Genomic DNA, 22,611 nt, shown 5'->3' on the forward strand with positions numbered 1-22,611 from the left:
GGGCTTATACATTATTTCTAGTAACCACTCATTACAAAATGATGTTTTACAAATTCTCTTTACTTCTCAAATTTTCCCTTTATTCATTTTTAGAAGTCCTTGCCCTGTTTTTCGCTGGAAAAGTCAACTATTTTTCAGGTGTTAAATATTAACTCTCAAGAATCCATGCAGATTTTTCTCTTTTATGGTATACCAATGCTTTCCTTTATCCATGAAACACAGTTTAAAGTATTGCTTGAGTTTTCAACTCTTCAGTATGCACTTTCTCTGCCAACTACATGCTTGTGATCTCAATGACCATGTGTGCCTTGTCCACCTTTATCTACCAAGGGCCTATTGCAGCGCCTTGTATGGATATAAAAGACGTTTTCTATAAATGGATGAGCACTGGGGGTCGAGATAATGGGAGAAGACCTACCCTTCACTTGTTGCTTTCTTTTGCATAGGAAATGCTCAGAACTATTTATCACTTACCTAGGTTCCAATTTACACCTATTTGTGCCAGTGCTCAGTTCTCCCACTTGGAAAAGACAAAGATGCCTGTGTTTGACAGAACAGTTTGTTATGACTCTGTTTCCTCCAGCAGTCTCATGGTGCAAATACAAAACACAGCAGAGATTGAAGACCAATTTTTATCTTCTTAATCTACAGTTTTTCCTGTCCTTGTGGATTAATTTTAGTGCCCAAAATTTAGATAAATATGTCTACTGAGATTTTCCTTCCTCCAATTTTATTTTATCTAATTTTATGAGCTCAAGAGACTTCACTGTGCTTAATTAATTTCAATGGTCAAATTTCTAATCTTTCCAGTTTCCCTAAGTAGGTCTTTAAGGGAATAATTTTAATAAGCAGCAGATAATTTTTTCTTAGCACCAGTATATCCTTCTATGCCTACAAAAAAGATGCAGTAAATGTTTGAAAAAAATAACATGATACTAATCAAGAATATTACTCATGTCTGATGAGTTCACATGCAATTTAATAATTATTCTATTTTACTGGGTCTAAGTTTGTATTACTGCCTCCATCACCCAGAAAACAAAAGCAAACAAACAAAAAGGCCTATAACAAGGGAACTGGAGTCAGAGAACTAAAAAGAGTGAGGTACATAGAAAAAAAGCCAATCCAAGAGTAATTTTTGAACTGGTTACCACTCTGATATACAAGGGGTTGATCCTTCTATAGACACATCATAGAATATACACTGTGATAGTATAGAATATGATAGAACAGAACAGAATAGAATACAGCGGATAGAATACACTTGAGAAATTTCTGCCTGAAACATGGAAGACAGGCGTTTCATGTCCATCATACCCTGACCCTTTATCAGTTAGGTGTGGGTTAGGCTGTGCACTGTGTCAGCACAGCCAAGCAAGCTTGGCAGGCTCCCCATCACAGTATAGAAGCCTTGAGAAAGAAAGTAAGGTCAAGTTGAGGTGCTGAGGGTACTGCTTATCCTTGCATGTCGCTGGATGCCATAGGAATAGCCAAAGATCAAAGAGGATCTCAGATATTGTGATATGTGATGTAAAACTCCAGTCCACATTATGACTACAAGAGTAACATATCTGTTCTTTAAATTTTCTTTCTTTCTTTATTGGCTGCGCTGGGTCTTCATTGCCGTGCAGGCTTCTGTCTAGTTGTGGCCAGCAGGGACCACTCTCTAGTTGCGGTGTGCAGTTTTTTCATTGTGGCGGCTTCTCTTGTTCCTGAGCACCGGCTCAGGGGCCTGCGTGCTTGAGTAGGTGCAGTGCAAGGTTCTCTATAGTTGTTTTCCTAGACTCTAGAGCACAGGCGCAATAGTTGTGGGGCAAGGGCTTAGTTGCTCCACAGCATGTGGGATTTTCCCAGACCAGGTATTGAACCCATGTTTCCTGAACTGGCAGGTGGATTGTTTACCACTTGGCCACCAAGGAAGACTGTAATATATTTTAATTGTAGTTCATTATTAAGCTATAAAAATAATTAAACGAGATAAGAAGGAAAATAAAAAGCACTGATGATACCACCAGTCAGATAAATAACATCTGTAACTGGAACATTCCACAGAATATCTAATCAATATTCTTCAAAACCACTAAAGTTGTGGGGGAAAAAAACAAACAAACAAACAAAAAAAGCAAAAACAACAACAACAACAACAAAAACCTTAGAAACTGCCATGGATCAAAGAAGACAAAGGAAAAACAATGACTAGATGCAATGTGATTTCCTGGATTGGATCTTGGAAAAGAAAAAGACATTAGTAAAAAAAACTGGTAAATTTAAAATAAAACCTGTAGTCTAGTTAACAATGATATACTAATATTACTTTCTTGCGTGTGTGTTCAGTCACTAAGTTGTGTCCAACTCTGCGACCCCATGGACTACAGCATGCCAGGCTTCCCTGTCCTCCGCTATCTCCCTGAATTTGCTCAAATTCATGTTCATTGAGTCAGTGATGCTATCTAATCATCTCATCCTCTGTTGCCTTCTTCTCCTTTTGCCTTCAGTCTTTCCCAGCTTCAGGGTTACTTTCTTAGTTTGAACAAATATATCACTGTTATGAAAGAAGTTAATATTAGGGAAACTTGGTGAAGAGGATATGGAAACTCTTTGACCATTTTTGCAAGGTTCCTCTAAATATAAAATCGTTGCTGTCTCAGTCCATTTGGGTTGCTATGACAAAATATCAAAGACTTGGTGAGCTTATAACAACAGAAATTTATTCCTCATAGCTCTGGAGGCTAAGAAATCCAAGATCAGAGTGCAAACATGGTCATGTTCTATGTCTGGTGAATACTAGCTTCCTGGCTCATAATTAGCTGTCTTCTAGCTATAATCTCACATGACCAAAGGAACAAGGGAGCTTTTATTGTTCTCTTTCGTAAGGGCACTAATTCTATTCATAAAGGTTCTACCTTCCTGACCTACCATCTCCCCAGAGGTGCCACTCCTAATACTATCACTTTGAGCACTAGATTTCAACATATAAATTTTGGAGGACTACAAGCATCCAGTCTGAATACAAGTCTGAAGGACTTCCCTGGTGGCTCAGATAGTAAAGCGTCTGCCTACAATGCAGGAGACCCGAGTTCAATCCCTGGATCGAGAAGATCTCCTGGAGAAAGAAATAGCAACCCACTCTAGTATCTTGCCGGAAAATCCCATGGAAGGAGGAATCTGGTAGGGTTCAGTCCATGGGGTAGCAAAGAATCAGACACAACTGAGCGACTTCACTTTCCTTTCTTTTTACAAGCATTCAGGTCATAGCAATTCTGAATAAAAATTTATCTAAAGAATCAGATATAAACATGGCATGTTTCTTTTGCATCACTTTTACAAATATATACTCATACAGAAAGTATTTTGCATAGGGTTTCCCTGGTGGCTCAGTGGTAAAGAATCTGCCTATCAATGCAAGAAACATGGGTTTGATTCCTGGTCCAGGAAGATACTACATTACTCGAAGCACCTAGGCCCACGTGGGGAAATGAACAAAATGGTACCAGCCAGGCTATCTCGCCCTCTAGCACCATGTCCTATACACAGTGACTTTGCTCGGTTATGAAGTAGCTGAAATCACGCATAGCGCTGTGCATGCATCTCACGAGGTACTCACTTGGTCGCTGGCTACTGTGTGGTGTGCCCGTATGAGCTTCCCCACTGAAGTTCCGGCTGCCGCTGCTGCGTTGGGACTACACTGGAACAACATCACGGTTACGTTATGTGAGGTTTGTTATGGATGGTCATGTTATGTTATGACTGCTGCCGCAGCTGCTGCATTAACCCGGAGAGAGGCTGTGTATGGCTGCCATGCCAGCCAGGAGAGAACAAATGTGTCTGCAGTTCCCACAGCTCCTCAAGCTTCCTTCCACCTCGTAGCTCGCACCTTGCCTACCCTGGGTTCAGCAAACAGCGTGCACAGTGAGATACAGTGAGACAACTGGCTCTGTGAGCAGGATCCGCAAGACAGCCCGTGTGCCACAACGATAGAACCTATCATCTAGAGTTTGGAAACCTCAACTACTGAGCCTACATTCTGCAACTACTGAAGCCCACACGCCCTAGAACCTGTGCTCTGCAACAAGGGAAGCCACTCCAATGAGAAGCCCAAGCACTGCAATGAAGAGTAGTCTCCACTCGATGCGACTAGAGGAGAGAAGGTACAACAATGAAAACCCAGCAGGGTTAAAAATAAAACTAAATAAATTTACTAATTAATTTTAAAATTTGCATATGTGTTTACTAATAATTAACCTGGTATAAATATAGATATATGAGTGTAAGCATACACAATTGTAAACATACACTCATATATGTGTGTGTCTATATGTCTTGCTGACCTGTTTAGAAGTTTACAGTGATAAAAATTGATATAAATTAACAGCAGATTTTTAGACAAATTAAAAGAGGAAAAACTAAATTTAAAATGGTTTCTTTGGCATGATTAAAATGTATTCATCTATTTTAGACCTAGATTAGCCATCTCTTTCAATAAAATAAATATTTGGCATTTAGACCACAGGGTTCTGATTTCATTTCATTAAGCTTCATATGTTTATCCTAAAAATCTCAAGTGCTTTTGAAAAGAATGCCTAGAGCTTGAGTAGGTCATCAACTCAGTCAACCAGATCATCACAGCTGACACCCAGCTAGTGCTGGCTGTGTCAAACACTCCTTCTAGGAGGTTCATATGTACTAATTCATTTAAGCCTCACGAGAACCATGTGAAGCAGTTGCCAATGAGAAAATTGAAGAATAAAAATGTGCTCAATGTCATGCAGCTAGTAAGTGGTGGGTCTAGGATATGAAACAAGCTAACCTGGCTCCCAAATTCAGTTAACAATGACTCACCCGCAAAAGTAGGTTTCTATGTCAATTGTAAACAAAGTCACTACTTTATCGGGAACAACTAAAATAGTCCCTAGAAAATTCTGAATTTTTGCTCAAGAATATAGCTAGGCAATTTGATAGTTGTTGTTGTTCACACTCAGTTGTGTCCAACACCATGTGACCCCAAGGACTACAGCATGCCAGGCTTCCCTGTTCTTCACTATCTCCTGGAGTTTGCACAAATCTATGTTAATTGAGTCAGTGATGCCACTCAACCGTCTCATCCTCTGTTGCCCCATTCTCTTCCTGCCTTCAATCTTTCCCAACATCAAATTTGATAGTAGTTAAAACCTAATAAAAAGTTAAACTCAAGTGTATGAACAATTATAGGAGCCACTGATATTTTAACACATTTGAAACACTGAAAGACACAATTTTTTCCTTTACTTGTTGCTTATCATTACATATTTTGCATATTGGAACATAGTCCTAAGGAGATGACTCTTTTTGAAGATAAATTTAGCTGAGATTAATTAAACAATTAGTTTGGTAATAAACCCCTCATCAATATATTAAAAATATCAAATGGATCATAGACTTATAATGGGTTAATCAGAAAGGCTTCAAATTAGAGTTTTCATGTTTTCTGGGTATACGCCAGGTGTGGGATTGCCATATCGTACGTTAGCTCTACTTTTAGTATTTTAAGAAACCTCCATACTGTTTTCCATAGCAGTTATACCAATTAAATTCCCCCAACAGTATAGGAAGTTTCCCTTTTCTTCACATCCTGTTCAGCATTTATTACTTGTAGACATTTTGATGATAGCCATTCTGACTGGTGTGAAGTCATATTTCATTGTCGTTTTGATTTGCATTTCTCTAATAATTAGTTATGTTAAGTATCCTTTCATGTGCCTCTTGGCCATCTGCATGTCTTCTCTGAAGAAATGTCAGTTTAGATTTTCTGTCAATTTTTAAATTTTTTTTTATATTGAGCTATATGAGCTGCTTGGATATTTTGGAAATTAACCACTTGTCAGTCACATCCCTTGCAAATATTTTCTCTCAGCCTTTGATTGGCTTTTTATTTTGTATATTGTTTCCTTTCTGTGCAAAAGTTTTTAAGTTTGATTAGATCTCATTTGTTTATTTTTTTATTTTATTCCTTTTGCTTTGGGAGACTGACCTAAGTAAAGATTGCTATGATTTATGTCAGAGAATGTTTTGCCTGTGTTCTCTTTTAGGAGTTTTATGGTGTCATTTTGACTTTATTTTTGTGCACAGTGTGAGGGAATGCTATAACTTCATTGACTTACATGAGGTTGTCCTGTTTTGCAAATACCATTTGCTGAAGATCCCGTCTTTTCTCCATTGTATATTCTTGCCTCATCTGTCAAAAATTAAATGATCTTAGGTGTGCAGGTTTATTTTCAGGCTCTCGATTCTGTTCCATTGATCTGTGTGTCTGTTTCTTGTGCCAATACCAAGCTGTTTTGATTACTGTAGCTTTGTGGTATTGTCTCCAGCTTTGTTCTTTTTCTTCAGTATTTCTTTGGCAATTTGGAGTCATTTGTGGGTCCATATAAATTGTAGGATTGTTCTAGTTCTATGAAAAAATGTCACAGGCAATTTGATAGGGATTGGATTAAATCTCCAGATTGCTTTGGGTAGTATGGCCATTTTAATAAAATTAATTCTTCCAAACCAAGAGGATGGGACATGTTTCCATTTCTTTGAATCATCTTCAATTTCCTTTATCAATGTTTTTTTCCTCTCAGCATATAGGTCTTCCACTCCTTGGCTAGGTTTATTCCTGATTATTTTTTATGTGCTTTTAAAATGGATTTTTAAAAACATTTTCTGTTATTTCACTGTTACTATATAGAAATGCAATATATTTATTTATATTAATCTCCTATCTTGCCACCTTGCTGAGTTCATTTATTAGCTCTGATAGTTTTTATGTGGAGTCTGACTCTTTTTGACCCCATAGACTAAACAGTCCATGGAATTCTCCAGGCCAGAACGAGTCCAGAAAGAGTCCACCTGCAATGCAGGAAACCCAACTGAGCCACAAGGGAAGCCCAAGAATACTGGAGTGGGCAGCCTATCCTTTCTCCAGTGGATCTTCCCAACCCAGGAATTGAACCAGGGTCTCCTGCATTGCTGGTGGATTTTTCACCAACTGAGCTACCAAGGAAGCCCCAATTTGAAAAGATACATGCCCCCTAATGTTCACAGCAGCACCATCTGCAATAGTCAGGACATGGAAGCAACCAAAGTGTCCATTAACAGATGAATGGATAAAGATGTGGTATGTATATACAATACACTACTACTTGGCCAAAATAAAAGAATGAAATGTTGCCACTTGCAGCAATACAAGTGAACCCAGAGATTATTATGGGCTTCTTGGGGGACTCAGAGTGAAGAGAATCTGATTGCAATGTGGGAGACCTGGGTTCAATCCCTGGGTAGGAAAGATACCCTGGAGATGGGAATGGCTACCCAATCCAGTATTTCTTCCTAGAGAATTTCATGGGGAGAGAAGTCTGGTAGGCTATAGTCCATGAGGTCACAAAGAGTCAGACACTGAGCAACTAATACTTTCACTTTCTTCAGAGATTATCATACTGAGTGACATAAACCACAGAGCAAAAGACAAATATCACATGCTATCACTTATATCTGGGATCTATAAAATAATAGAAACAAACTTATTTATAAAACTGTAGAAACAGACTCACAGATATAGAAAACAAACATGGGTACCAGAGAGGAAAGGGGGAATAAATTAGGAGTGAGATTAACAGATACACATCATCATATATAAAATAGATAAACTATAAGGATTTGCTGTATAGAACAAGGAACTATATTCAATATTTTGCAATAATAACCCATAATTGAAACTTAAAAAGAATATATATATAACATATACACGCATATAGAAAGATAAACGGAATCATTTTGCTGTATTCCTGAAACTAACACAGTACTGTAAATCAACTATACTTCAGTCAAAAACAACAAGAAAGAAAGGATTTGAGCCAGATTTCCTTAGGTGACTTAAAAAATAGAGATTCTGCCTATGTGAGAAACAGAAAATCAGAAGTTGCAAATGCCCTTTAAATTTACATAAGCTAACAGGATTGTTACCTTTGAAAATAGTAACACAGAACAAAAGTGATTCTTCTGAAACACCTGCACAATTAGGGCAGGATAATATTCCAATATTTTTCAAAACAGTTCAAAAGGAATGCATTATCATTATTATATTATTGTTTCTTCAAAGTGAGTTTAAAATTAGTATATAAATGTTGAATTTTTCCTTTACAATATGATAGGAATAAGCAGCAATAGAATAAACAGCTTACTTAAATTTTGCCAAGCCAGCCTGTCTTACTATCTAAATTTAACTCCCCTGACAACTTCAACAAATAGCTTAAAATATAATTAAGGGTTCAGTGAGTTTTTCAATAATTTGAGAATTATGTTCATCAAATAACTTTTCTGATAGTTTGCACTTCTTTTGATAAAAAGTCAAACCAAAATTCCCTTGATACAGGTTAAAGCAGAGTCATTATACATACCATGTCCTTTCTGCAGAATTATCTTGGCAGTTTGTGATCATTCACACTCTGTATGCTTTAGGAATGTCAGCTTTTTCCAGGAAAAATCCTATTGAGAGGCTAACTGGAATCTATTTAATTTATAGCTATTTTTTTAGAATAGGTATACTTCTAGTACTGATTCTGACTTTATATAAAATCATACTTTCTGTTTATTTATAACCTTTTAAAGGTCTTCAATAATGTTTCATCATTTTCTTTACACAAGATTTGAAATTTATTTATCTATTATTGTGCTTTATCACTGAAATGTATTTTCACACAGTATACTTCACTTCCTAATTTTTTAAATTTTATGAATGTTAAACAGTAATAGCTCACATAGGAACTTTGCTGAAATGATCAGTTCTACTCCATTTTTAGTGGATTTTTATGGGGATAATATAGGCCATGTTCATAGGCAGTGAGTTTTACTTTCTTTTTGGTGAGAAGAGTCCCACTGCATGATCTGATTTCAAACACCTATCTAAAATAGAAGAATTATTTTTTGCCATTGCTCTGCTCAATCCAAACTTCCTACCACTCTACCTGCTTCCAAACTTAGGAATCAGAAAACTAGAGAGCAGCATCAATCACTGCTTTGTGTCTCCTCTCAATTTAGTTCCAATGGGTTCTCTTGTGTTTGAACAAGATATGCTTTTCTTAATATTCTTCATTTATACATATTTGTTTTCATGAGTTTTATGAAGACAAAGATCTGATGCATGAGTTCACAAAACTAAAATGAGTAAAAGTTCCCATGAAATGTATTGTCACTTAAATATTATTCAGTAACTATCAAATCTTCCCAAGGTTCTAAAATCTGTAGTATAAGAGGCTAAATTTAGCACCCTAGTACACTGGAAAAAGCACTAGTTCAAATTTCAGTTTTAATCACTAATTAGATCTATTACCTTATAAATTTCAGTCTGTCCTTTGTTAAAATTAATACCTTACAGGCATTTGGTTTACTATCTGTGAAATAAGAGTAAAAATGATCTTGCAATCATTAAATGTTTTATTTATATTCTTTAAAAACATAATCTCTTAACATTTATTCCTTTTTTAAGGTTACATCAAGTGAATATCTGGAAAAACAAGTAGACTAGAAAGACAAGAAAAGCTTGATTTAGGTGACATTGTTGGAAAAGTGCCCTCTTCACTCTGACCAAGATCAAGGTTTATACTGACAGCCTAGGTCATCAAGTATGGCATCCTACAGAGCTATCTGAAAGGAAGAACTGAGGCATTGTTTACTGCCTTGATCAATATAAGGGACTAAGTCCATGAGAAATAGATAACAGGAGTATGTTTATATTATTTAAAATATTTAAACAAGATCCAAGAATTATTCAAGAGTGATCCCTATCAACCTAAAATAAACAACAATGAGATGATCAGCCTTTTCAAAATAACATTAATAAATCAGAGACCTGAAAGATCCATGCACAACAATTACATAGCACATTTTATTGATTCATGTTAAATGGATACTTAGAATCTAGATTCCATGAGAACTCAGTTATTTAGAAAATGGAATCTTTTCTAAAAGACTTTAGAAATGTATTCATCTATTTTGAAATGATTTTAGAAATATAAATATAATATCAAGTAATCAACTAAAATATCAACAATTTACTGAACCAATGTTTTTGGGAAATTGCAAGAACAATAAAAAATCAAGAAATAGATCTGTTATCAAAGTCCGAGAGAATGAAAGACCAGGTTTTTTTTTCCTTTTGTAATTTACACCTCCAACATTAAATTGAAAAGCAGCATTACAGACACCTGCTTCAGTAGAGTCATTGTTTCCATGGCGCCACTTTCCATCACCTATTTTTAATAGTTTACACAACAAGATCAAGGGTGTCCCAGCTGTTACTGCCACTGTTGCTAAGCAACGTTTAAATCGGAGTTCAAGAAGACAAAGAATCATGCTTGAAAAATTTCTCAAGTGTCTGTTTTATGCACCCCCACCCCTGCTTTCTTCATTTTGCACCATTTTCAATGTTTATACTCAGATGATTAGGGGCTTTTCTTTAACTATATATATATAATGAATCCACCATTCCAAGTGCTACTACAATCAACTAAGTGTTTTTGTTCATTTTCAAAAACGTAATATATATGTTAAACTGCAGGCTATCTCTAACATAAAATAAGCAGATTCAAAGTATTAACTTCATCATCAGAACCCGAAGTCATTTTAGGTCTTTGTAATCTATTGCTAGACTATAGCATTGCTGTACCTCAGAGTCTTGCAAAATAACACACACATCAGTGGCTAGAGATTTGCTGCCTGCAGAGAATTACAATACCCTCTTGTGTATTCTGAAATATAAATATCATCATCTGCAGAAGACAGAGAAGTCAAAATTCTATAAGACACAGAAACAAAACAGAAGTGAATAAGTTAGGCAACTTAGAACTTGGAATTTCTAGCTGATACAAATTGCTAGTAATTAAGAAGGCAGATAGTATTTTTCAAACATTTCTGTAAACAATGAAGTTTTCCTACAAAAGTAATTATTCAAAAACCAATGGCACATCTGCCTAGTTTAATAGATTAGTAAATATAAATCAGCAGTGTGGAAAGTAAATATTAAGGGGCGAAAACATCTTAATTTTTGAATATACAATTTATAATAAGATAGGGATTTTAAGAGCTCTGAAGTCATAATCAAATATTCCTGAATAATCCATATGACAAAAGGAATATTATGGTATGATTTACAACTAGACATCTAATGAGTCTGCATGTGTGTGTAATGATGTCCAGCTTTCAAATCAGTTGATGCAGATGGCATTTAATCCATGGCTAAGACTGAAGGTTCTGGTCCACACAGTACTAACCCGTGCAGAAATGGTTCAGATTGACCCAAATACTCAGATTCTCAGATTTTCTTTTTACCCTCTTTTAAGAAAACACAAAGCCATAGCATTTTCTTTCTTAAATATTTCATATTCTTTGCTTCTATTTGGCTATTATTTTCTGGCTCTCTTCTAAATTCTGCTAACAACTAGAAATCTGTTTGTTGTTGTGACAGTGGTGTTAGTTTAAGAACTGCTAAAGTTCACTGAATTTATTTCAATTATCCACTTTTTGTTTTTCCTTCTGCTTTCTTACTACTTCATACTCCTATTGTTAACTTTAGATTTTTGAAAATCTTCTCCTGCAAAAATATATAACTGTTAAAAATGTCAGTTCAGTATTATTGATCATATTTCCTACTTAAAGATACACATGTAATAATGTACTTGAGTTGGAAGTAACCGAGGGGTCTTCAGTGACAAAAGAAATTCCCCTGTGGATACATCCATATACGTGTTAGAGAGTTTAGAGTCCAAAGTTGTTAAGTGTTGGAAATAAACCTGAGACGTACAACTGAGGTTTAGTCTGTGTATTGACATGGTTGTTAACTACCCTTGCTAAAAAATCATTATGATAAGGATGAATAAACAAGTTCTCCAGTTTCTATTAATACCTCACTAATCTACCTCGTGACACATTCCTCTACTTCCTTTCTGTCTTTGCTACAAAAATTGCCTCCATTTCTACACTGCTTTATTCATCTTGCTTCTTCTAGGTTTTCCTCACACCCTGAAAACGTGATATATTAGTTTGCTAAGGCTGAAAACCAAAGTACCCAAGACCGAGTGACTTAACCAGCAGGAATTTATTTCCTCTCACTCTGGAGGCTGAAAGTTCAAGAGCAAGGTGTTAGGAGTGCTGATCTCTCCCGAGGGCCCCCCTCCTTGGCATGGACATGGCCTCTTCTCCCTATGTTTCATGTGACCTTCCCTCTGTTCATGTGTTGTATCCTAATCTCTTCATCTTAAAAGGATACCAGTCATATTGCTTTAGGGCCCTCTCTAATGACCTCCTTTAACTTTAATTATCACTTTGAAGAGTCTATCTCCCAATACAGTCACATGCTGAATCACATATTGTAGGTTAAGAATTCATTATATGAATTTTAGAGGGACACAATCCAGCCTATAACACATGCCTATACATCATCCTAATAAATTTTTTCCATGGAAATTACTTCTACCCCTCCCCTAGCAAAATGATTTCACCATTCTCTTTCTTGAACTTAAGAGAGCACTCTGTATTCAATCCTTGTGCATATGCACCATCTATTTCACTCTTAACTCACTGGCTTTTACTGTCTATGCTGAGAAAATTCATTCTGAACATTACCTAAAGATGTCTTCAGTTTTACAAATAATTCTGATGACTATTTTTTCTATAACTATATACAATAGTATCTATTTTCTGTAGAGTTGTGCTTCATGCCTCAAATCATATAACTTTTAAATGTCTTTCCCTTCCAGTTTTATTGAGATATAACTGACATACAGCACTGTATAAGTTTAAGTTGTAGCAAAATGATTTGTGTTTCCCAGGTGGCTCTAGTGGTAAAGAACCTGCCTGCCAATGCAGAACATGTAAGAGATGTGGGTTCAATCCCTGGGTTGAGACGATCCCCTGGAAGGGGGCATGGCAACCCATTCCAGTATTCTTGCTTGGAGAATCCATGAACAAAGGAGCCTGGTGGTTACAGTCCATAAGGTCTCAAAGAGTTGGATATGACTGACGTGACAGCATGCACGCACATAATGCTTTGAGTTACACATATCATGCAATCATCGCAATTAATGTGGTGAACATCCACCATCTCCTAAGGATACAACATTAAAGAAATAGAAAAAATAAAGGTTTTTTATGATGAAAATTCTTAGGATTTACTCTCTTAGCAACTTTCATCTATAATGCACAGCAATATTAATTAATTTATTATGCAGTACATTACACTGCTAGTATTCATTTATCTTATAACTGGACATGTGTATCTCCTGACTACTTCATCCAATATCCCCTCCTCCCACCCTCCTCATGAGTCATCTTTTCTCATAAATTTATTTATTTGTTTTTCAAGTATAACTGGCCTACAACAATATGTTAGCTCCTGGTACATAATGGGGCAGTTTAGTCACTAAATTGCATGCAACTCTTGCATCACCATGGACTGTGACCCACCAGGCTCCTCTGTCCATGGGATTTCCCAGAAAAGAATATTGGGGTGGGTGGCCATTTTCTTCTCCAGGAGATCTTCCTGATCCAGCGATCAAACCACATCTCTTGCATTGCAGATGGATTCTTTACTGCTGAGCCACCAAGGATTGCTCTGTTTCAAAATGATCACCAAAGTAAGTCCAGTTGTCATCTGTCACTATAAAAAGCATTACATAATTATCAACTATATTCTCCACACTGTATATTTCATAGCTATAACTGATTTATTTTGTAACTGAAAGTTTGTACCTCTTAATCTCCCTCATTCACTCTCTCTTCTCCCTATCTTCTTCCCCTCTAGCAGTGACCTGTTCTATTATCCATATCCATGACTCAGTTTCTTTTTAGCTATGTTTATTCATTCCATCGGAGAAGGCAATGGCACCCCACTCCAGTACTCTTGCCTGGAAAATCCCGTGGATGGAGGAGCCTGGTAGGCTGCAGTCCATGGGGTCGCTAAGAGTCAGACACGACTAAGCGACTTCACTATCACTTTTCACTTTCATGCATTGGAGAAGGAAACGGCAGCCCACTCCAGTGTTCTTGCCTGGAGAATCCCAGGGACGGGGGAGCCTGGTGGGCTGACGTCTATGGGGTTGCACAGAGTCGGACATGACTGAAGCAACTTAGCAGCAGCAGCATCCATTTCATTTTTAGATTAAAAAATACATGCACCATGTCCACTGCAGCTTATTTACAATAGCCAAGATATGGATGCAACCTAAATGCCCATCAACAGACAAATGGATAAAAAAGATATGGCATATGTATCCAATGCAACATTATTCAGCCTTTAAAAAGAATGAAACCTTGCCATTTGTGATAACATGGATGTACCCAGAGGGATCATGCTAAGTGAAATAAGTCAGAGAAAGAAAAATAATGTATGATTTCACTTAAATGTATTTTTTTCTACAAAATTCAAACTATTACATATATGACTGGTAGAATCTAGCACATGTCCTGACACTATTTTTTTTTCAGGAACTCCAAATTTAATTGAAATATCTATAGACCAGAATTTCTATTATATCTTAAGTAAAGATCGTTTGTCTGTTTATTAGTTTGGGGGTTGTTGTTTTTGTTCTTGGGGGTTTTGTGTTTGTTTCCTTTCCTTATTTTTAATAAAGATTGTAGGATTTCCTCCTTGATCTATTCTTACATACCCAGAGAGAAAGTAAAATTTTCTGGATAAGCAAAACAGGATATAAGCATGAACTGACATAATACACAAATACTTATTAAATACTTGTATATACTATCAGGAATACTGCAACTGCTGGATACTGAGCAGTGATCAAAGCAGACAAGGTCCCTGTTTTCATGGAATACATAATCTACTGGAGAGAGAAAAAGACAAACCCCAGATAAATCCAAATATATATTATTATGATGGGGAAGATAGGAGTTATCAAGACAAAAAAAGAAAAAACAGAATCAGGAGGACATGGACTGATGCAGTACACCTTGGATAAAATGGCTTTAGAGTGGAGAACTAAATATAGAGAAGGGAAAAGCAATGCTAATATTTGGGAAAGAATATTCCAGGAAGTACAAGTAGCATGTGCTAATCTTGGAGTATCAAAAATAGTAGCAAAAGGTCAAAATAGTTGAAACTCAATGAAGAGTGAAATGGAGATGAATTCTAGAATATTAGATCTGAGCAGTTAAGATCATATAGGGAACTCATGCTTTGATAATAACTTGACTTTAAGTGTGATGTGAATGTTTTGAACAGAGGGCTGATGGAATACATATATTTTTAAAAGATTACTCTAACACTTCTTCTGACCATAATGGAATTGCTTGCACCAGACCAATATTCTAAGCAAGAACCATAAGAAAAGCTGGAAAAAAAAGGAAAAAAAAAGAGAGAGAGAGACATAAAGGAACTGATGAGTTTCACAGAACTGGAGGAATCGGGATTCCAGATACAGAGGAAAATCACAGAGAGATGAACTGACATTTTACATCTGCTTCTTCTCTAAGCAGATTTGCTGATTCTTCAACAAATCTGCTGCAAAAAGCAAATGCTAAGAGTCACAGAGTCAGAATAATTGTTGGATATTTCAGACGACTAAATAGGCAATACTGGAGGTAATAACTGCCAATAAAGATACAGGACATAGAAATAAAATCTCAGGAATCAGGAGGCAAAGAGAAGTAAGCTTAAACTCTGGACACCACAGATTTTCCACTTGAGTTCCAAAAGTCTGAAGGTAAGATGACAGTACAAGTACTAATCTAGCAAAATCTATATTAATATCAAACACAGTAACTTTAGTGAAGAAGTATTATAGAAGGATACTTCAATAATAGTTATAGTTAATTCACCAGGAATATTAACAATTCTAAATTTCTATGCACATGAGAACATAGTTTCGCAGTTGCTAAATAGACAGATCTATAATCATACTGGGAAACTTATGACATACTTACTTCTCAATGAGTATCTTAGGCTGTTTGATCAAGAAGTATAATAGTGTGAGTTATAAACAACATAAATTTATTTCTCACAATTCTTCATGTTGAGAAGTCTAAGGTCAAGTCACTGGCATATTGAGGGTCTGCTAAGGATCTGCTACTGGTTCAGAGACATCTATCTTCTCACTGTGTACTCATGTGGCAGAAGGGATATGGGAGCTCTCTGAGGTCGCTTTTATAAAGGCATGAATTCCATTTATGAGGGCTCTACTCTCATGACCTAATCATTTGGCTTTACTGGAGAATGATTTCATATTTAAAGGTAGAAGTAACAGCAATCTTAAGTAAACTTCAGAAATCAGAGAAGAAAGACTTTCAAAATCATTGTTTGAAATAATCTGTTGCTCAAATATCATTAAAGATGTTAAGAAGAGGAATTTGAAACAAATATCCCTATAAATGCAAACATCTTAAATATTAGTACATCAAATTCAGTAACCCAAATTCAATACCAAAAAAAAAAGAAAAGAAAATACCATTCACTTGTATTTCAAAATATAAGATTTGCATAAAAAACTGGAATTCACTCAATGCTGCAACTGTTCTTACTCAAAAAATAAGTTTTTAAGTCATTTTACCATATGAATTGCTACAAAAAAGTTGTTTGATGAAAGTTAATATGAATTATTCTTAAAACTATTAGAAATCAATCAATAGAATTTTTAAAACACCATTTAAATATAAAAAGAGAAAATCAATTTTAAATATTATACTTAATAATGAAAACTTTAAGCATTACCCTGAGCTCAGAAATGGAATCCTAAAAATGCTGCTGCTGAAGAGCTGCACTCAATATGCCAGTAAATTTGGAAAACTTAGCGGTGGATGCAGGACTAGAAAAGGTCAGTTTTCATTCCAATCCCAAAGAAAGGCAATGCCAAAGAATGTTCAAATTATCATATAGTTGAACTCATTTCACATACTAGCAAGAATGTGCACAAAATCCTTCAAGCCAGGCTTCAGCAGTGTGTGAACCAAAAACTTCCAGATATACAAACCAGATTTAGAACAGGGAGAGGAATTCAGAGATCAAATTGCCAACATCTGTTGTGTCATCGAAAAAGCAAGAGAGTTCCAGAAAAACATCTACTTCTGCTACATTGACTATGCTAAAACCTTTGATTGTGTGGATCACAGCAAACTGTGGAAAGCTCTTCAAGAGATGGAAATACCAGACCACCTTATCTGCCTCTTGAGAAATCTGTGTGCAGCTCAAGAAGCAACAGTTAGAACCAGACATGGAACAATGGACTGGTTCCAAATTGGGAAAGGAGTATATCAAGACTGTATTGTCACCCTGTTTATTTAACTTATATGCAGAGTACATGATGCAAAATGCCGGGCTGGATGAAGCACAAGATGGAATCAAGATTGCTGGAAGAAATATCAACAACCTTAGATATGGTGATGATACCACCCTAATGGCAGAAAGCAAAGAACTAAAGAGGTTCCTGATGAAGGTGAAAGAGGAGAGTGAAAATGCTGGCTTAAAACTCAACATTCAAATAATGAAGATCATGGCATTTGGTTCCATCACTTCACAACAAATAGATGGGGAAAAAGTGGAAACTGTGACAAATTTTATTTCTCGGGCTCCAAAATCACTGCAGATGGTGACTGAAGCCGTGAAATCAAGAGATTTTGCTCCTTAGAAGAAGAGCTATTACAAACCTAGACAGCATATTAAAAAGCAAAGACATCACTTTGCTGACCAAGGTCCAGATGGTCAAAGCTATGGTTCTTCCAGTAGTCTTGTACAGATGTGAGACTTGTGCCATAAAGATGGCTGAGCACCAAAGAATTGATGCTTTTGAACTGTGGTGCTGGAGAAGACTCCTGAGAGTCCCTTGGACTGCAAGGAGATCAAGCCAGTCAATCTTGGAGGAAATCAACACCGAATATTCGTTGGACAGACTGATGCTGAAGCTCCAATACTTTGGCCACCCAATGAGAAGAGCCAACTCATTGGAAAAGAACCTGATGCTGGGAAAGATTTAGGGCAAGAGGAGAAGCAGACAACAGAGGATAGGATGATTGGGTGGGATCACTGACTCAGGGACAGGAATTTGAGCACACTCTGGGAGATGGTGAGCCTGGCATACTGAAGTTCATGGGGTCGCAAAGAGGCGGACACGACTTAGTGACTGCACAGCAACTCCCTATAACCATTTCCAGGTTCCATTGTACAAGTCCTTGTTGGTACAATAAGTCAATAAAAATATATTCATGTATAAAATTTGAGGATGAACAATTTTTTTATAAAGGATATGGTCATAAATATAGATGTTACTAAAAATTTACCAATTATTAGTATTTTTCAATTTGTTAGTTATCTAGCAAGCTGTTAGATAGAAGGCTTATTTAAATGAATTATCCATATCAACAAAAAGAAACTAAATGTGCAAATGAATTAATTTATAAAAAGCCTGCCAGTCATTAAATATCTAGTAATAAATTTAATGAAAGATGAACTAATATATATGTACAGAGATCACAAAATACTGAGCTAAATTAAAGACCCAAATAAAAGGAATAGCATATGTTCATGGATTTGAAAACAATATATTTTGCTAATATTTCCACTGTTCTTAAATTGATATATATAATCAGTATAACCCTAATCAAAAGAAATTAGTATTAACCCCTATTCTCAATCTCTACACAAAAAAATTACTTCTAACTAAATGGATTATAAATCTAAATATAAAAGTTAAAACAGCAAAACTGACAGACAAAAATATAGGCAAATCATATTTTGACTTTATATTACAAAATACTGACAGTTTCAAAACTGTCAATCCTATAGAACTTGGAAAAATACAGTCATTTAAAATAAAGTGTACCAAATAGCCAATGGACACATGTAAAGATACCCAAATTCAATAGTGATGAAAGCAATGTCCATAAAATGACAACTAAACACTTCTAATCACCATCCCTAAGAGCAAAAGAAAGAAGACAAAGTACCAAGTATTGGCTATAAAATACTTTAGGTGAATACCTCATGCTATGCTGATGTGTGTGTATATTTGCACACCACTTTCAGAAACCTTTTCGTTCTTATCTACTAAAGTTGATCTCACATATTCTCTTCAATTCTACTTTTAGATCTATACCTAGGATAAAAATATATATATTTTCCAAATATGTGAAAATTTGTTCATATTAGCATTATTTACATGAGCCCCAAACCTGGAACAATGCCAAATAGCTGGATATAAAAATATCATACAATTATACATTATAATACTATAGGACAATGAGAACATTTAACTCTTCAGAAGATAGAGATTTAGGAAAAGAAAGTTTAATTTTGGACATGGCAACATTAACAAGACTATTAGACATCTAAGTAAACATTATTTGACTATAAGAAGCTGAATTACAAGGGAAAAACTGGTAATTGAGGTATAAATTTTGAAGACATCACTTTTTGTATGACAGTAAAATCTTGGGACCGGACAAAATCAGCTAGAAGAGAAAAGTAGAGAGAGAAAATGGCCAAGAATTGTGCTTGGGCTTTCCTAAATTTATATTCAATAAGATAAAAAACAGCAAAGAAGGTTTAGAAGGCATGATAAATCAAGAAAAAGTGATGTCAGACACATCACATGAATAAAGCATTTCAAGAAGGGGTGAGCTTATCTCCTGTTTCAGGTGTATCTTTTAAGGCTCTAGTACGGGTATTAAGAACTGAGTTTCCAATTTGGCAATACAGATATCACCGGTAATTTTAACAAGTGTTGTTCATATTGAGTAGTGAAAATAAAATCTGAACTATAGACAGCACTAGAAAAAGTGGAACAAGAGGAAGTTGAAAAAATGAGTAAGACAATTTTGACATACATAAAAGCTAAGAATCAGGGTTGAATGTGGGAGAGGGAGATATAATGAGGCTTATTTTTAATTTTTTAAGATCATAAAAGTTTATAGACTACAAAAGAGGTATTTAGTAGACAGGAGAACTTGATGATGGAGTGAGAAAGATGAAGTGCAGGAACAATAATCTTGAGTATATTCTTAGAGGAAATCCAGAGTGCTGGTAGAGGTTTTAGCCTTAGATGTGATCAGAAACATGTTAACTTATGTAATAGAAAAGAGTAATTATGGATGCAGAAACTGGATATAGACCAGATGAGTTATGTAGAAGATAGAATTAATTCAACATCCTTATTTTTCATTGTCATTACCTTACATTCTCTATATTACATGGAGAGTTTAAATTTTAAAATTGGAACATAGTATATATCACTATTCATTTCAAATTTGTTTTAGCCACATAGTTTCCCAAACAAATAATAGATAATTATCTGCTGAATGCATATGTAGAAAAAAAATCCAACCTGTTTGTAAATTATATTCACCGTTACTGAGAAAATTCCCATAAGGTCTTTGATGACATTCTGTACCAAATTCCTGTAATTACTTATATATGTAATTCTTCTTTCCAAGTCAGTTACATATGCTATTTTTATGACCTTGTTGAAAACAGATTTTATTAATCCAGCAAAGAAGCTTCAAAGAGAGATGTGGCCTTGAATATGGAATTTCAGAGAATAATTATCTCCTTCCAGCATAAAATCACATCTTCAGTTAGCAAAGAATATAAAGTAGAAACGTCTTCAGATAGAGAAGAAAGATATTCGGAGGTTAGGGGGAGTCTTTCCAAATTGTTTGCATATTCTAAGATATTCCCAAAATAATGGACTCAGTGTATTCTAACCAACACCCAAGCTTTTATATAACAAACCTGACTGAATTGTGTACTAGTACAATTCTGAAAAATTTCAGGAACATTTAAAATCAATCTCTGAATGTGGATTTTATCCCTCTTCTTATTTTTATTGGCAAAATACTCAGCTTTCTGCTTTGTTTTAGTTTCGTTTGGGGGAGTTTTTACCCTGCTTAGAATCCAACTTAAGTTTCATATCATTATTTGAAGGAAGAATTTGGGATTCTTATACTTTATGTTAAATATTCCATTGTATCTGAAACAACTAGCCCTTTCCACAGATTTGCCATTTCTTCAGCTCAATTCAGCCTCTCAGTCATATCCAACTCCTTGTGACTCCATGGACTGTAGAATGCCAGGCCTCCCTGTCCATCACCAACTCCCGGACCTTGTTCAAACTCATGTCCATCTAGTCCATGATGCCATCCAACCATCTCATCCTCTGTCATCCCCCTTCTCCTTCCTTCAATCTTTCCCAACATCAGGGTCTTTTCAAATGAGTCAGTTCTTTGCATCAGTTGGCCAAAGTATCAGAGGTTCAGCTTTAACATCAGTCCTTCTAATGAATTTTCAGGACTGATTTCCATTAGGATTGGATGGTTTGCTCTCCTTGCAGTCCAAGGGACTCTAAATAGTCTTCTCCAAAAGCATCAATTTTTCGGCACTCAGCTTTCTTTATAGCCCAACTCTCACATCCATACATGACCACTGGAAAAACCGTAGCTTTGACTATACGGACCTTTGTCAGCAATGTCTGCTTTTTAATATGTTGTCTAGGTTGGCCATAGCTTTTCTTCCAGGGAACAAGCATCTTTTAATTTCATGTCTTCAGTCACCATCTGCAGTGATTTTGGAGCCCCCCAAAATAAAGTCTCTCACTGTTTCCAATGTTTCCCTATCTATTTGCCATGAAGTGATGGAATTAGATGCCATGATCTTAGTTTTTTGAATGTTGAGTTTTAAGCCAACTTTTTCACTCTCCTCTTTCATTTTCATCAAGAGGCTCTTTAGTTCCTCCTCAGTTTATGCCATAAGGGTGGTGTCATCTGCATATCTGAGGTTATTGATATTTTCTCATGGCAATCTTGATTCCAGCTTGTGCCTCATCCAACCTGGCATTTCACATGATATACTCTGCATGTAATTTAAATAAACAGGGTAGAAGTACTTTACATACTCCTCTCTCAATTTGGAACCATTCCATTCTATGTCTGGTTCTATCTGTTGCTTCTTGACCTGCATACAGATTTCTCAAGAGGCAAGTAAGATGGTCTGTTATTCCCATCTCTTTAAGAATTTTCCACAGTTTGTTGTGATCCACACAGTCAAAGGCTTTGGTGCAGTCGATAAAGCAGTAGATTTTTTTTCTGGAACTCTCTTGCTTTTTCAATGACCCAACAGCTGTTGGCAGTTTGATCTCTGGTTCCTCTGCCTTTTCTTTTTTCTATTTTTTAAAAATTTTATTTATTTTTTTATTTAAGGATAATTGCTTTACAGAATTTTGTTGTTTTCTGTCAAACCTCAACATGCCATAGGTATACATATATCCCCACCCTTTTTAACCTCCCTCCCAGCTCCCTCCCCTTCCCACCCCACTAGGTTGATACAGATCTCCTGTTTGAGTTTCCTGAGCCATACAGCAAATTCTTCTGCCTTTTCTAAATCCAGTTTGAATATCAGGAAGATCTTAGTTAATGTACAGTTGAAACCTTGCTTGGAGTATTTTGAGCATTATCATTGCTTATACCCTATAAAAACTAGTCTATGCAAGCACTTACCTTTTCACAGCACTTCTGTCAGTGGGAAGATAGTCTCAGACGATTAGGAATCAAGATCTGATTAGGTATTTTACCATTGCCAGATATGACTACTGCATTACCATC

Source organism: Cervus elaphus, chromosome 26 (genome assembly GCF_910594005.1).
Source record: "Cervus elaphus chromosome 26, mCerEla1.1, whole genome shotgun sequence".
Classification (NCBI taxonomy): Eukaryota; Metazoa; Chordata; class Mammalia; order Artiodactyla; family Cervidae; genus Cervus; species Cervus elaphus.